Source organism: Lepidochelys kempii, chromosome 2 (assembly GCF_965140265.1).
Source record: "Lepidochelys kempii isolate rLepKem1 chromosome 2, rLepKem1.hap2, whole genome shotgun sequence".
Classification (NCBI taxonomy): domain Eukaryota; kingdom Metazoa; phylum Chordata; order Testudines; family Cheloniidae; genus Lepidochelys; species Lepidochelys kempii.
In genome coordinates this window covers 170,739,979-170,745,978 of record NC_133257.1, presented here as the reverse complement: position 1 = coordinate 170,745,978, position 6,000 = coordinate 170,739,979, and positions in this window count along the sequence as shown.

Below are 6,000 nucleotides of genomic sequence, written 5' to 3'. Positions count from 1 at the left end.
CCTAATGCTCGCGGTGGCTGGGAGCTGCGGGGATTCCCCACAGCTCCATGCCTCCATAGGAGGCAGGGGACCCTGCAGCTCCCAGCTCCTGCTGGCTGAAGTCACCAAATCGCAGCCTTATCAATGGCCCATTAAAGGGCTTTGTGTCATTAAAGAACCTTAATCAACCATCCCATTTTGCCTATATTTAGATATTTTTCATTGCTGTTAAGGGACAAAACAAACTTTCAAGGACTTAAAAAGCTAACCAGAAATGTTACTACAGGCGGTTAGATTTTTTAAAACTTTCCTTGCATGCAGGAAGAATGTTGCTTGGTAGGCAGCCATCCTCCTTTTCTGTGAAGATACTAGCTTACATTCCCAGCAGCTAAGGAATGTTCCTCACCTTCTCGTAACTCTTGTTCTTCGAGATGTGCTGTTCACGCCCATTCCAATCAGGTGTGTACGCGCACATGCACAGTAGCCGGAAGGTTTTTTGCTAGCAGCAGCTGTTGGGTTGGCCGGGGCGCCCTCTGGTGTCGTGCCTTCGTGGCTCTCAATACAGAGCTGTGTCGAACCGCCACCCCCTCAGTTCCTTCTTGCCAGCTACTCCGACAGACGGGTAGGAGGGTAAGTATTGGAATGGACATAAACAACACACCTCGAAGAACAACTTACGAGAAGGTGAATAACTGTTTTTTCTTCTTCGAGTGCTTGTTCATGCTGATTCCACAAGCCCAAGGTGACTCACAAGCCAAAGTTTAGGTGGTGGAGTCAGTCTTCCACTGATTGGAGCACTGCTCGTCTGAAGGTTGCATCATCTCTGGCCTGCTGGGTAATCGTGTAGTGCATGGTAAAAGTGTGGATGGAAGACCAGGTCGCCACCCTGCAGATTTCCTGAGTGAGAACCTGAGCCAGGAACGCTGTTGATGAAGCCTGCGCCCTGGTGGAGTGCACAGTGATCAGAGGTGTGGGAACCCCTGCCAGGCTGTAGGACTCATGAATACAGGATGCTATCCATGACGAGATGCGTTGCGATGATACGGGCAGACCTTTCATTCTGTCCACCACTGCCATGAATAACTGGGCTGATTTTCTGAATGGTTTTGTTCGCTCGATATAAAAGGCAAGCGCCCTGTGGACTTTCTATGAGTGGAGTCTCTGTTCCCTGCTGCTGGAATGAGGCTTAGGGTAGAACACCAGGAGAAAAATGTCCTGGTTGATATGAAACTGTGACACAACCTTTGGGAGGAAAGCAGGGTGAGGTCTGAGCTGAACCGTGTCCTTATAGAACCTGGTGTAAGGGGACTCTGATGTTAGGGCCTTGAGCTCAGACACCTTCCTGGCCCAGGTCATCGCTACCAGGAATGCCACCTTGTAAGAGAGGTAGAGCAGGGAGCACATCACCAACGGTTCAAATGGTGGTCCCGTGAGCCTAGAGAGGAACAGGTTGAGGTCCCAGGTGGGGACAAGCTAACGGATGTGAGGGTACAGTCTGTCGAGTCCTTTTACAAATCAGCTGACCATAGGTTAGCAAACACCAAGCGGCCTCCCGCGCCCGGATGGAAGGCTGATATGGCAGCTAAGTGCACCCTTAATGAAGGCAACGAAAGCCCCTGCTGCTTCAGATGGAGGAGGTAGTCCAGAATGAGTGGCACTGAGGCTCGTGTCAGGAACGAATGGCGCTGCGCCAACCAGACTGAAAATCTCTTCCACTTGGCCAGGTAGGTAGCTCTCGTAGAGGGTTTCCTGCTGCCAAGGGGGACTTGTCTAACATGGTCTGAACAGGAAAGCTCCATCGGGTTCAACCACGGAGCTTCCATGCCGTGAGGTGAAGCAAGTCGCAGTTCAGATGTTGAAGATGACTGTGATCTTGCGTCAGAAGGTCCGGGAAGAGTGGAAGAGTGACCGGGGCTTTCACAGACATGTCTAGGAGAGATGTGTACAAGTGCTGATGAGAGCAGGCTGGTGCTATCAATATGACCTGAGCTCATTCCCTCTGGATCTTGAGGAGTACCTTGTGAACTAGCGGTATGGGTGTAAAGATGAAAAGAAGATGGCCTCCCCACAGAAGGAGGAACGCGTCCACTCTGGAGCCCAGGCTGTGATTCTGGAAGAAGCAGAACTGCTGGCACTTCCTGTTGTGTTGCATGGTGAATAGGTTTATCTAGGGAAAGCTCCACCTCTGAAAGACTGAGAACGCAACGTCCGGGTGAAGGGACCACTCGTGGGCATGAAACGACCTGCTGAGGTGGTCCGCCTGCTCATTCTGTACTCCGGGGAGGTACAACACTTGCAGGTGTATTTAATACTCCACAAAGACGTCCCACAGCATGAGGGCTTTTTGGCACAGGGGAGAGGAGCGTGCACCCCCGTTTGTTGATATAGAACATTGCTGTTGTATTGTCTGTCATAACTGATACACATTGTCCCGTTTAAGTGTGCACAGAAGGTCTGGCATGCTGGGCGCATCGCTCTCAGCTCTCTGACGTTGATGTGGAGATCCAGGTCTGCTTGAGTCCTTGAGTCCTGCGGTCTCCCAGATGAACTCCCCAGCCCAAGTCTGATGAGTCCATCACTAGCGAGAGAGACAGCTGTGGACTGGTGAAGGGGACCTCTAAGCACACCTCCTGAGGGTCGAGCCACCAGATGAGGGAGTCGATGACCTGGCAAGGCAGGGTTGATCCTGTCCAAGCTGTCCCCGGCTGGGCAATACACTGGCACAAGGCACGACTGAAGAGGTCAAAGCCTGAGTCTGGCATTCGGCATCACATAGATACAGGCAGCCGTGTGTCTGAGAAGCTGCAGGCAGTTTCTTGCTGTGGTGATGGGAAACTGTCTGATGCCTCAAATGATATCTGTCAGGGCCTGAAACCTTGCTTCCAGCAGGTATGCCCTGGCTTGGGTCGAGTCCAGTACTGCCCCATAAACTCTATCCTCTGGACGGAGGACAGAGTTGATTTTGCTTTGTTTAGAAGGAGACCCAGGTTGTCAAAGGTGGCTCTGATGAATCCGACCTGAGCTTCCACTTGGGTCCTGGAGCGGCCCTCGATCAGCTAGTCGTTGAGGTATGGAAACACCTCTACTGGTGCCTGCGCAGGAACACAGAGACAACTGCCATACACTTGGTGAAGACTCAAGGTGCTGCTGACAGGCTGAATGGAAGGACTGTGAATTGGTAGTAGGTATTGTTCACCACAAACCTGAAGTACTTTCTGTGGGACTAAGTGATTGCGATATGAAAATATGCATGCTTCAAGTCGAGGGCGTCATACTTGTCTGCTGGATCCAGTGAGTTCGGATGATGGAGGCCAAAGAGACCATGTGGAACTTGAGTTTCTTCATGAACTTGTTGAGTTCTCGCGGATCCAAGATGGGCCTGGGGCCGCCTTTGATTTTTGGTATTAGGAAATACCGGTAATAGAAGCCCTTGCCCTTCTGCTCCTGAGGAACCTCCTCCACTGCCCCTAGCGATAGGAGTGACTGCACCTCCTGTATAAGGAGTTGCTCGTAAGGGGACCCTGAAGAGGGACGGGGAAGGGGGCTGGAAGGGCTGGAGGGCACAGAATTGGATGGAGTATCCCCTATCGTGTGGTGCACCCAGCGGTCCAAAATAATACGGGACCAGGCACGGTAGAAAGGGGATAGTCGGACGAAAATGTAAGGCAGGGTGGATCCAGATCTACCTCTGGTGCGCTGTCCTCGACTGCACCTTCAAAAGGTCGGTTTGGCCCCTGAAGAGGGTTGGATTGTCCTGAGCCCTAGCCAGAGCGTTGACGTAGACTTCCCCTGCCGCTCTGATTTTTCCTTCTGAAGCCCTCTTGGCAGATCTGATGACCGAACCGCTGAGGAGGCTGCAGACAGAAGTGTCTCTTCTGCGTTGAAGGCGTATAGAGACCCAGGGACCTAAGGGTGGCTCAGGAGTCTTTAAGGCTGTTTAGTCTTTTGTCAGTTTTCTCTGACAAGAGAGTATCACCTTCAAAAGGCAGGTTCTGAATAGTTTACTCTACCTGGTAGGGGATGCCAGAAACCTGGAGCCATGAGCCCCTTCTCATAGCCACTCCTGTGGCCATAACCCTGATGGCCGCATCTGCCCTGTCAAGTGCTGCCTAAAGGGACACCTTTGAGATCAGTCTCTCTTCCTCAAGAGAGGAAACGCGGCATGGGAGTTCGAGGGGAGCAACTCCATGAATTTAGCCACCGCTGAGCAGGTATAGTAGGAGTACCTGCTGACGATGGCCTGATGGTTGGATATGCGGAGCTGTAAGTCTCCAGTGGAGCAAACTTTTCTCCAATAAAGGTGAAGCCTTTTTGCTTCCTGATTCTTTTGGGAGGGTCCCTGGAAACCCTGATGCTCGTGTTGGTTGGCAGCATCGACCACGAGAGAGTCAGGTGTGGGATGCATGTATAAATGCTCATAACCCTTGGATGGCACAAAGTAGCGTCTTTCGTTGCGCTTAGCCATAGCAGGTAACAAAGCTGGGGTCTGCCACAGAGTTTTTGTGGTGTCAGAGATGGTCTTTTTGAGGGACAGGACAATACATGCAGGTCCAGAGGGGGCGAGGATGTCCACCATTGGATCTGCATCCTCCACTACCTCCTCTGCCTGAATGCCCAGGCCCTGGGCAACCCTCCACAACAATTGCTGCAGAACCGTGTTGTCGTCCAGGGCTGGGGCTGTCGCCGTGCCTGCCAATGCCTCATCTGGTCAGGAAGAGACCCCCATGAGGGGTGGCTGCTCCTTTCCTTTCTCACCCGCGGCGCCTGGGTTCCTTGGGCCGGTGCTGACCCAGATGGTGTTGCACCCCTCAGTGTAGGGGCTGCATATACCGAAACAGGCACTGCCGGTGCCAAAAGTGCCATCAGTCATCCTCGATATCGGAATCACCGTCGAGGCCAGAATCGCTCTTGGTTCCAGAGCCGGAGTTGACGTTGCTGCCGGTGCTGGAGTCCCCGCCGGTGCCAGTGCTGCCGGGACCCCCAGGCCCACTGCTGGCTGCACCAGAGGCATTGAGATGGCAGTGCAGGGTGGTAATGGGCCTATCCCCAACCCTGCTGGTGCCGGCAATGCTGGCGGGGGTACAAAAGAGGCCGAGGCTACTGATGTCACCCTGGAATGAGACCCTTGGCTACGACCTTGTCTTTGATGAAAAGCCCAGGGAGTCCAAAAGGGCCACTGCACCGGGGGCTGCCATTGGGCCGTCCAAGGTGCTAGGTAAGGGTGTTGGTCCCCAGTTCATGTGGACCATCTGCTCCTGCTCCTCCGGGACAGACAGGAGCCCGACTCTGACTCCGAGGTGACTGAAAACAATGACCACCGCGGGAGCAGTACTTCTGAACACCAAATTTTTGTGCTAAGGGCTCAGAGGGATCAGCATGGCTGCTGGGTGTGCTCCGGTGCCGGGGAGTGGCGCGCTGGGGTTGGAGATCAGCAGGCCATCATAGCGGGCTTTCCCCTTGAAGGGGTCTGGGGAATGACTGTTGCTGTCGACCTGTCCCGTCTGGGAGGAGAGAATGGTGACATGAGGTGAAGCAGTTCTTAAGCCACTTCAAACGCCTCCAGTATCAAAGGGAGGTGCAGCTCACGGCTCGGCCTCAGAGAGTGAGGAGGGCCCGGACTCAACTGCCCTTCTACACGGGCAGGAGTCAACACAACCATCCCTGGTGGAACAGCTTTAGTGTGGCTTGACTCGGGTATAACAGCGGGAGGCTCCTTAGCCTTAGCAGGGGGAGGATGACCCCTCTCTGGCCTCTTTTTTTGCAGCACTGGCAATTGCGAATGGTGCCTGCATACCGCATGTGAGCAGCGAGTGGAGCTGGGACGGTGCCATGAATCCTTATCCTTACCCAGCACCAGTGCTCGTGCTGATGGTGCTCGAGTGCTCCGCACCAAGGAGGAGGTACTCAGCGCAGGATCCGTCGACCCAGGGTGGGACTGGGGGCGGAGTTCTGCCTCCATCATCAACAGGACCTTCAGGCGCTGCTCTCTATCTTTTAAAGTCCTGGGCCAAAAGGTCTTCC